We start from the raw sequence: 11028 nt of genomic DNA, 5'->3' as shown, positions 1-11028 counted from the left end.
AGAAGCAGAAAACTTGTACTCTACATCAGGATTGGATATGGAGATTAGGAAAACAGGATGAGAAGAATTCAAACTCTGGGACGTTAATTAAAATGTTTAGAAGAGAAAAAAGGAAACCACATCATTATGATCGTGCAATTGTCTAATCTCTTATATGGGCAAAATGGCCTCTATCCAGTATAATTCATAGAGATATTTTGAGGATCATTGGGACAGGAATATGAAGGCCCTCTCAAAACCACGTAAAGGAGGCTACAAAATTAAGCACTAGGCACGCCTATGTATATGAAGATAGATGGCACACATATATTTCATCTCGTCTGACGTTCTTATTTTACAAGTGATAATATGAAGAGCTAGAGACAATTTGTGCACAGAGACAAGAGCCATGATGAAAACTCAAATCTCTTGACATTCAGCCAGTGCTCACTAATCATAAGGATTACCTTACTTTGGGATCCCCCAGAAGCAGGTTTTGAGGCAAGAATTCAAGTGCACACGGTTTATTTAGGAAGTAGCTCCTAAGACCTCTAGTTGGGCAGTGGGAAGTGAGATAGGGACAAGAAGGAACCAATCAAGCAAGGCTCCACTGTGGACAACTGGAGTGTCCTCCTGCTGAGAAACTGAGGGAAACAGGATAGATCCTGGGTCTCAGAGTTATTCCAAATGAAAGACAACAAGATCAGGGTATTTAGCCTATCCTTCATTTGGTGACAGCTGCTGGGACAGTGTCAATTCCTCCATCACTTCTAGCATACAGGTAGAATAGGCTCCAGTGACCAAAGACTGCCCTTGGAAAAGATTCACAGGATTTGGGAATTAGAGGTTGAGTCAGCATACCCAGCAGTGGTACAAGCTGGTACAAGTAGACACTGGCAGGCACAGATGGCCATCTATGACTGGTCTCTTGGGGGTCCGCTAGTCGAATATACCAGAGAATGGTGCAATTACCACTATATTCTGTTGCAATGTAAACCCCATTAAGGCAAAACTATATATATTTTTTGGTCTGTTTTGTTCATTGTTGAATCTTTAAGGTCTAAAGCAGTGATAGCACATCACAGCTACTTATTAAATATTGGTTGAGTAAATGAATAACACCCCTCACAATTGGCCAGTCTGCTTCTCCTTAAATGCTCCACCAGTGAGGAGGTACTGGTGAAAAGTTAAGGCAGCTGGATCATTTACTGAACCATCCTCTGATAGAAATTTCTTCCTGACATTAACTTCCTATGTGCTTCCCTGTAACACTTATCTTCTGGTTCTAATTTTCTCTGGGACCAAAGAGGAATAAATTTAGCTCCCCGTTCCACTTGATATATTTCAGATATATTTGGATAGCTGTGTGTGCCTGGTTTCTTCAGCTGTCCTCTTATGATATGGTTTTTAAGATCTTTCACTTTGATGGTAGTGGGAAGAACATGGTATTAGGAGTCAGCCCTGTCACCTTCAAGGGGAGTAATCTTGGACAAGCTTCTTCCTCTAAAAATATGTAGATGAGGTTAATAACAACTATATTTCAAGGTTGGTGTTGAAGATGTACCGAGACCATGTAAATAATGCCCTAGCCCCATGCCTGATACTTGGAAGGCCCCCACAAAAGTGGGTTATTTTCCACTACCCACAGCCCAGTCAGCAGCCTCTGGTTATGATTCATCTTGTCAATAGATGGTTTAGGTATGACATCCACAAATGGGCTTTCTTGTACATCTCTACTTAAATACAGAATATAAAGGGACTACAGTAACCCTCACTCTGCAACGTTTAAAAGACCCGAGTCGGTCTGTGATAAAGTCAGGACTAGAAAGCAACCCTATTAATGCACTCTAAGAATACAATAGGCTTTTTAGGCTTCCCCATAGCAATACTGTTTCCTGTTAAGCTTATACAACACAACTAAAATCCCAAGGCCCTCTTTTTGTGAAATATTCTACTATACCCTGCATCTGGTACAGTTGATTTTTTGAATCTAAGTGTAGGACTTTCTATTGATCCCTACTGGATTTCTTTTTTAGTTATTCCCTCTTTTCACCACACCACATCTGCCCTTACAACAGACAAGACTACCCTTAAACTCCTTGCTACGTCTTCCCTGTCTTCAGTTCACATCACCATTTGGTGGCCTGTCCTCCAAAGATTAACAGAAGACAGAGAATATTAAAATCCCTCTGCCAATTTTGCTACTTTTCAGCTGCTCTTTTAAAACTTCTACATAAGGATGGAAGTGGAAGCTCTTAAACCACTAGACGTTTGTAGAGAATGCGCATTTGCTTTATCCAAACTCTTTTTGACCTCTAATTCCGCAACTACGAGAGAAACAGTAGTTTAGCAAATGGATGCAAATAATGAAAGGAGATCCTAAAACACAAACTCTAGAAAATGTCAGAAAACCAGCCCACTAAAGTAGCAGAAGTGCTGGATTAGAGGTTGAAGAGTCACTTTTGAGTCATGACTGTGTCACCAACTAGCTGTGGGACTTGAGCAGGTTTTCTTAACTTCGTTAGTATTCACTTTTCTCATCTATAAAATTAGAAGAACTGGGCTAAAATTAAAAAAAAAAAAACTTAATAAGTAAGTTATAGCTCTTTGTCACATCTACTGCAAGAATGAAGACCCTTCTCAGCAATCAGACTGTTGACATTCCAGGAAATGTCCACATCACTCTGAAGGGACCCACCGTTATTGTGAAGGGCCCTAGAGGAACCCTGTGAAGGGATTTCAATCACATCAGTGTAGAGCTCAGTCTCCTTGGAAAGAAAAAGAAGAGGCTCCGAATTGACAAATGATGGGGAAATAGGAGAGGAGAGAGCTGGCTGCTGTTCACACTATCTGTAGTCATGTGCAGAACATGATCAAGGGCGTTACACTGGGATTCCATTACCAGATGAAGTCTGTGTGTGCTCACTTCCCCATCAATGTTGTTATTCAGAATGGTTCTCTTGTTGAAATTTGCAATTTCTTGGGTGAAAAAAAATACATCCACAGAGTTCGGATGAGGCCAGGTGTTGCTTGTTCGGTATCTCAAGCCCACAAAGATGAGTTAGTTCTTGAAGGAAATGACACGGAACTTGTAACAAACTCAGCTGCTTTGATTCAGCAAGCCACAACAGTTAAAAACAAGGATATCAGAAAATTTTCAGATGGTGTCTATGTTTCTGAAAAAGGAACAGTTCTGCAAGCTAATGAATAAGATCTAAGTTGTCCAGCTACAGGAACAGCAAGATGCCAGATGATTTTTAAGACTTGTTTGTGATATTTTAAAGATGCAATAAAAGCTGTATTGATTCGGGAAGAAATAAATAAATACATAAGCTATAATGATCCAGACAATGGAATATTATTCAGCACTGAAAAGAAATGAACTATCAAGCAGTGAAATGACATACAGGAAACTTAAGCGTATATTGTTAAGTGAAAGAAGCCAATCTGAAAAGGCTAAATATTATATGACTCCTACTACAGGACATTCTGGAAAAGATACAACTACGGAGACAGTAAAAAGATCAGTGATTGTTAGGGATTGGGAGGGCAAAGGAGGGATATATAGGTGGAGCACAGAGGATTTTTAGAACACTAAAACTTCTTCATGATACTAGAATGGTAGACACATGCTATTGTATACTTGTCAAAATCCTTAGAATGTACAACACCAAGAGTGAACTACAATGCAAAAACAAAAACATCAACAACAAAAAACAAGAAACCCACCTTGCACATGTTAAACAATAACTACCACATATGCCTTATCATTTACCTCCCACAGGTAGGTTTTGCCGTCACCTCCATCTTACAAATGAGGAAACTGAGGCTGGAATGTGAGCACCAAAGATGGGATTTGAACCTAGATCTTCTGACCACAAGCTCAGGGTCCTTTGCTTTTCCTCATATGGCCTACCTCCCAGATCTCAAATCCTATGACATTTTCTTGGAAATCAATTTGTATCTATTTAGTGTCCAGACTACAAAGGAGATTCTCTGCAAAACTGTTTCATTTGTTTTGTGCTATTTAAAGTTTATGCAGTTTACGTGGAAGGCAGTAAAATAGAATGATTAAAAGGATGGGCTTTCGAGTCATTTACTAGCTATGGAATATCTGGCAAGTTAGCATCTCTGAGCCTCAGATTCCTCATTTAGAAAATAGAAGTAACGACAGGACTTTCTCTCCAGGAATGTTTTAAGGATTATGGGACATAGAGCATGTCAAGCCCTCAGCACAGTGCTCGATATAAATATGACTAAAGAAGGTTCTGTTACTATTATTCTTGGGTACACTGTGTAGGTCGTGAGATGCGGTATAGCATGGTTCAAAGTGTGGAGTCCCTGGGTTGAAATTCCAGTTCTGCTACATACTAATCATCTACTTTGGGCAAGTTGCTTACCCTCTCTGTGCTTTAGTGTCTTTACTCGTCAAAAGGGGATGACCATAATAGCACTTACCTTGTAGGACTGTGGTGAGAAGATAATGAGCTAATGCATTTGATGCTTAGATTAGTGCTTGGCACATAGGAAGCTTACATACATGCTAGCTATGGAGATCATCCCTCTTTCCTTCCTTCAGTAAATCTCAAGTCCATGGTTGCAACCAATCAAACGCAAGACCACTTTGGAATATATTCCCATTTTCTTAAAACCCACACCAAAGGAATCAGCTGTCACTGCAGTCTCCCCACGTCTGACTCGAGGCTATGTGTCATCTGTTCTGATGAGCACGCTGCAATTGTCCCTAACACCTGTGCAGATTGCTGGCACCAGGAGGCCTCTCTGGAGCAAACAGCCCACTAGCAAGGGTCTGGGATGATCAGCCAATGTTGGCAACGCTAGCTGGAGTCAGCAGAGCCCTTTGGAGTCAGGGTGACAATTTAGAGATCCTTGGCTTCTTGCAGGGAGTGGAGAGGAGAGTGTTCCCTGGGTGATGGTGGAATCAACACTCTGCCTAGGAAGAGTTGCCCAAAGGGTTATGTAAGGTACTACACAGAGCTTACAACCACTCCAAGGACCTAAATCTTGTGTTCAGCCCCTTCAACTGAATGTCCCACAGCCAGTTGTGTGTCTGGGCTTGCTCCCCAGTTTGTGTTTCTGCCTAGAGAGCATGTTTTCTGCTCTGCACATGCACTCAGTGCATCTGGCAATGCCCAAAAGCTCATTCCTTCAGCCTCTCAGATGCTAAACATACCTTGCAAACATGTGTCTTTCCATTGTCAACATAGGATGGAATGCTTGAGGCAGATGGTTTAAAGGAAGACCCAGCCAACAATACCAATTAAAAAATAACATCCTTACTGGGGTAAGGGCTAAAATAAAGCATTTCTTCAGGTGGTTGCTGTGATTACGTGAGTGTCTGTTGCACACTCATCTTGCCGACTGGTTGGAAGTGTCTAGAACCTAGTGGCGCAAACCTCCACAGTTACCAGGGGTTAAGCAAAGCTATGTTCCTGAAGTATTTATCTGAAAGAAGCTACAATAAAACCTTACTTTTATATTAAGAATATAAACTATATCTGGCACCTGGGTGGCTCAGCTGGTTAAGCATCTGACTTTGGCTCAGGTCATGATCTTGTGGTTTGTGAGTTCGAGCCACACGTCAGGCTCTGTGCTGACAGCTCAGAGCCTGGAGCCTGCTTCAGATTCTGTGTCTCCCTCTCTGTGCCCCTCCCCAGATCATGCTCTGTCTCTCTCTGTCTCTCAATAATAAATAAACGTTAAAACAAATTTAAAGAACATAAACTATATCTAATATAATATGACATAATTATTAAATTAAAATTCATATTTTGAGTGAATCTTTTTAGATACAACACAGAGGGGCACCTGGTTGACTCAGTCAGTTAGGCATCCAGCTTTGGCTCAGGTCATGATCTCATGGTCCGTGGGTTCAAGCCCTACATTGGGCTCTATGCTGACAGCTCAGAGCCTGGAGCCTGCTTCAGATTCTCTGTCTCCCTCTCTCTCTCTGCCCCTCCCCTGCTCTCTCTCTCTCTCTCTCTCTCAGAAATAAATAAACATTAAAAAAAATTTTTTTTAAGATAAAACACAGAATCTGGTAGTAATTTTGCATTTCCAGGATATTCATTCCCCTCTGCCATAAGGAATGTTTCTATGGGAAAGTTTTACAAATGTTGGGCCTAAGTCATGGTGTGAAATACAAGAGAGAAGACAGCATAATACAGAGGATGGAGGGCTGGGTGTGGGGTCCAGAGACCTGAGTGTGGGCTGGGACTCTGTCACCCAACTTGCCGTGTGACCTCATGGTTAAACAGGGATGTTAATCCTTGTCCCGTCTGCCTCCCAGGGCTGTTGTGAGAATTGAACGAGACAATGCGTGTGAAAAGAGTTTTCCAAACTACAGTGCGCCACAAATGTAACTTATTATGACTCAGCCTTGTTGTTTTTGGAAAGCGTGTTTCATTTTATATATCACATGTATTCTCCACCCCGCCCCTCCCCCCACAGTCAGATCAAAAGTGTTTGCCTTCCTCCTCTGAGTGAGGGACCTCTGATCTGACAAAAAGAAATGAAGTTACCAGGCTTGCTCTTGCCCAGTTTTATGTCCAGGCCATGGGAGAAGCACGCTCCCCGCAAGGCTGAGCGGCCCAGCCCTCGTCGCCCATACTGAGGGGAAGCAGACAGAGCCCAGCAGTCACCACTGTCTGAATTTCATTATGCAGGTCTCCAGACAAGCAGAGGGGAAAAGTGCAAAGGAGCGGGTCAGCGTCTGAAATGTGAGAGGGACAGCAGTCTCTGAAGTGTATGGGAATGGAAGGAAACTTAATACTGCTCCAAAGGGGAGAGGGAACATTGCATCATGTGAAAATAATAGCAGGCGGTCAGTAGAGCTTGGGGTTTGGGAAGGCAGGCTTGCCCACTGACCCATTTGCAAAAAGGCTTTGATGCCATTCTGTGCCAATCCAAGGTGAATCTGCACCAGGAGACTGATGTAGAGTACAGGAGGCTGGGTGCTCACAGGGACTGGAGATTGAGCTCAGGTCCTGAGCAACCTGAGAATACTGCTGGGGGTGGAGCGGGCAGTGTGAATCCGAAACAGAGCTCTGAAAGGAAGCCCCAGAGTTGGGAATTGGAGAGAACCGGTCGAGTAACCAACCAATTAGTCAAAAGTACTCTTTATTGAGCACTTAATATGTCCTGAATACATACTTCACTTATTCCTCACAATAACCCTAGAGATAGAGAGCATAATCCCCATTTTTAGTACAAAGAAACTGAGGGTCAATGAGCTAAGGGACATTTCCAAGGTCACAGAGCTAGTAAGCAGCAGAGCCAGAGTCTGATCCAGATCCGTGCAACTCCAGGTTTCTTGATTCTGAACTCTCTGCTAGCCCTCTCCAAAGCAGAATGGTTGGGAATTGAGCGGAAATGGATTAAAACATAAGCATGGAAACAAGAGAGAAAGGTCTGGATTTTTTCCATGTCAGTGACTTCCTTTTCCGGGCTAGGGGAACACGAGTGTGGTTTCCTGTGGACATTTGCAACACAAGAATTGGCCACCTTTCCCAAGTAGGTAACTCATAGCCTATCTTCTGTGGGTCTGGGTGAGGATGGAACTGAAGCCACTATTGAGAGCAAATGCAAAAGTTAACAGGAACCTGGGGAAGAGTGCATGTTGGAGGGGAACAGACTTCCTGTGTCACTGATGAGATCTGCCCTTGGTACTTTCATCATTGATCTATTGCCATAATAATGCTGCATAACAAACCATCCCAGCATTTAGTGGCTTAAAATCACAACCATTTGTCATTTCTCATGCCTTTCAGGGCTGGCTGAACAACTAGACTCATCTGAAATGGGCTCATAGGATGTCAGCTGGGTTTGCTCAGGTGTCTGCCACCAGCTGGAAAATCTGTTGGAAATGGTTGATCTAGGATGGCCTCAGCTAGGATGATGCAGCTCTGCTCCCCATGTTGTCTCATCCCCGAGCAGGCTAGTTCAGTGTTGTTCTCATGGTGAAGGCAGAAGAATAAGAGAGAAGAAGAGGTGTGCGAGATCTTAGGCTTAGAACTGACATGCCGTCTCTTCTGCCCCATTCTAGCACCCAAATCAAGTCACAAGACAGCCCAGATTCAAGAGGTAGGGGAAAAGATTCCATCTCTTAATGGCTGACAAAGTCACGTTGCAAAGCACTTGAAGAACTGCAGGCATTTTTTTTTTTTTTTTTTGGCAGTCCGTCTACCACAGGATTCAATCTCAATCCCAAAAGGAGATGAAAGGCAGCATCATTTGCCAATATTCTGGGCCATGCCCATTTCCCTGCCAAAAACCCTTTGTCCACTAAATGTCATTTCTTTTTTTTTTTATTTTATTTAAATCCAAGTTAGTTAATGTACAGTATAATAATGGTGTCAGATGTAGAATTTAGTGATTCATCACTTCCATGTAACACCCAGTGCTCATCCCAACAAGTGCCCTCCTTCATGGCCATCACCCGTTTAGCCCATCCCCCCACCTGCCTGCCCTCCAGCAACCCTAAATTGGTTCTCTGTATTTGAGTTTCTTATGGATTGCCTCCCTCTCTGTTTTTCACTAAATGTCATTTCTTTGTCCAATTTTTGTGTGTCTTGCTGGCACTAGACTGAGAAAGAAGTGACACAATGACTCTATAGTTGGGCAAATAAAAGAATGCCTTCTTTTTTTAGTAGTAGTAAAATTCAGACTGCTTACCCACTGACTTCATCTCTCATTTCCTAAGAAAGTTGCATTAGGAATTATACTTACACTTTCTCAGTGAACCATCCCAGCCTATCTATATGCGTATGGAAATGCTATCAAATTCCAGGAAACAGAAGTTCATTTAATATGATGAATAATACTGGTTTTTTTTTATTGTTTAAATCCAAGTTAGTTAACCTATAGTATAATAATGGTTTAAGGACGGGGGCCTGGGTGGCTCAGTTGGTTGAGCATCCTACTTCGGGTCAGGTCATGATCTTACAGTTCGTGAGTTCAAGCCCCGCGTTGGGCTCTGTGCTGACAGCTCAGAGCCTGGAGCCTGCTTCGGATTCTGTGTCTCCCTCTCTCTGCCCCTTCCCTACTTGTGCTCTGTCTGTCTCTATCTCTCAGAAATGAATAAACATTTTAAAAAATATTTTTTAAATAATGGTTTAAGGAGTAGAATTTAGTGATTCATCACTTCCATAAAACATTCAGTGCTCATCCCAACAAGTGCCCTCCTTAATGCCCATCACTTATTTTGCCCATCTCCTCACCCACCTCCCCTCCAGCAACCTTCAGTTTGTTCCCAACAACTGCCCTCCTTAATACCCATCACCCATTTTGCCCATCTCCTCACCCACCTCCCCTCCAGCAACCTTCAGTTTGTTCTCTACATTTAAGAGTCTCTTATGGCTTCCTGGAGACTACTTTAGATTATAAATATGTAGAGGACAAATATCATTTTCAATGACCTTGCTATATGCTTTACCTTGTACCAGTTTTTTACTTTGCAAAGTGTATTTTTTTTTTGTCATTGAAAGTTTTTACAATCTAATTAAGGAGACAGGACTAAAACAAGATAAATTAGAGAAATAACACAGCCAAAGATTTATTAAGCCAAGTGTTTTAGAAATCTTATCTTATTTAATCTTCATAAGGGGCAGATCTAGGATATGAACTCACTGTTATCTGACTATCAAAACTTTTTTTAGCCTAAAATAATTATTTCCCAAACATTTGCCATTCATATTTTTCATATCTGAGTGTCACCTGCACTATTATTTCTTTGACATTTTTCTTCAAATTGGTCTCAGGTTTTGTTTTGTTTTGTTTTTAAGTTTATTTATTTGCTTATTTTAGTAATCTCTACACCCAATATGGGGCTTGAACTCACAGCCCCAAGATCAAGAGTTCCATACTCTTCTGGCTGAGCCAACTCAGCACACTGGCCCCACTTTTTATCTTAGCATTATTCTAAACTGTAATACCCATGAGTTTCAAGGGTAGGATAGATATCTATTTTTCCTGATTTACATTAAAATAAATATGTAGCTATTAAAATAGAAAAAAATGTTTATCTGTGTGCCATCTAAAATTATATCAAGCCTTCAGTGATCATTGTACCACTCGTTGGGAAATAGTACACGTTTTTAGATGAGCAATGATATTAAACATAAGGAAGCTCTAACCAATGCTATAGATTGCCCAAAATGGGAGAAAGTCACTGCTGACTGTGGCTGATTTCATCTCATTCTAATAAACCCTCCATGAAACTAACAACAACAGCAACAAAGGTAAATGCTACTACCACTGACACCCCACTGCTAAGACTGCGCTTGTGATCTCAATTGAAGACACTGAGCCAGTAATTTATTTCCTACAATGCGGAAATCATGAGTTCCCCAGAGGTGTGCCTTTGAAATCCCTTATATATTAAATTGTTGGCATCACGTTTGACATTCCTATGCCAAGAGCTGGCTGTAAATGTATTGAAAAGACCAGACTTCACTGGTGCTGAAGTCAAAGGAGCAACATGGTTGTCTGCTCTGATGCCAGACTTCCTGGATTTGAATTCCAGTTCTATCATATATGATTTGTAACCCTGAGCAGGTTACTTACATTCTCTGTATCTTGGTTTCCCCATCTGTAAAATGGGGATTATACAAGTGCCAATGTCACAGGGAAGACATGATTCAAATAAGATGCTGAAAACAAGGAAACAAAATCACTATCTCCAAAAGATATCTGTATGCTCGGGTTCTTTGCAGCATTATTTACAACAGCCAAGACATGAGGGCACCTGGGGGGCTCAGTTGGCTAAGCATCCAACTTCAGCCCAGGTGATTATCTCGTGGTTCATGAGTTCAAGCCCCGCATCAGGCTCTGCACTGACAATGTGGAGCCTGCTTGAGATTCTCTCTCTCTCTCTCTCTCTCTCTCTCTCTCTCTTTCTGCTCCTACCCCACTTGTGTGTACTCTCTCAAAATAAAGAAATAAACCTTAAAAATATATTTTAAGAAAATAATAGCTAAGACATGGAAACAACTTAAGGGTCCACTGACAGATGAATGGCTAAAGAAAATG

The 11028-nt window shown here is 41.7% G+C and overlaps 1 pseudogene; it reads left to right on the top strand.

The window, feature by feature from the left end:
• Window positions 1-2586: 2586 nt before the first annotated feature.
• On the top strand, window positions 2587-3292 carry LOC123598008 (annotated as a pseudogene).
• Window positions 3293-11028: the final 7736 nt, after the last annotated feature.

This window comes from Leopardus geoffroyi, chromosome C1 (genome assembly GCF_018350155.1).
Source record: "Leopardus geoffroyi isolate Oge1 chromosome C1, O.geoffroyi_Oge1_pat1.0, whole genome shotgun sequence".
Classification (NCBI taxonomy): domain Eukaryota; kingdom Metazoa; phylum Chordata; class Mammalia; order Carnivora; family Felidae; genus Leopardus; species Leopardus geoffroyi.
Note: the sequence above shows the minus strand (reverse complement) of the source record. Positions and strands in the feature narration are given on the sequence as shown.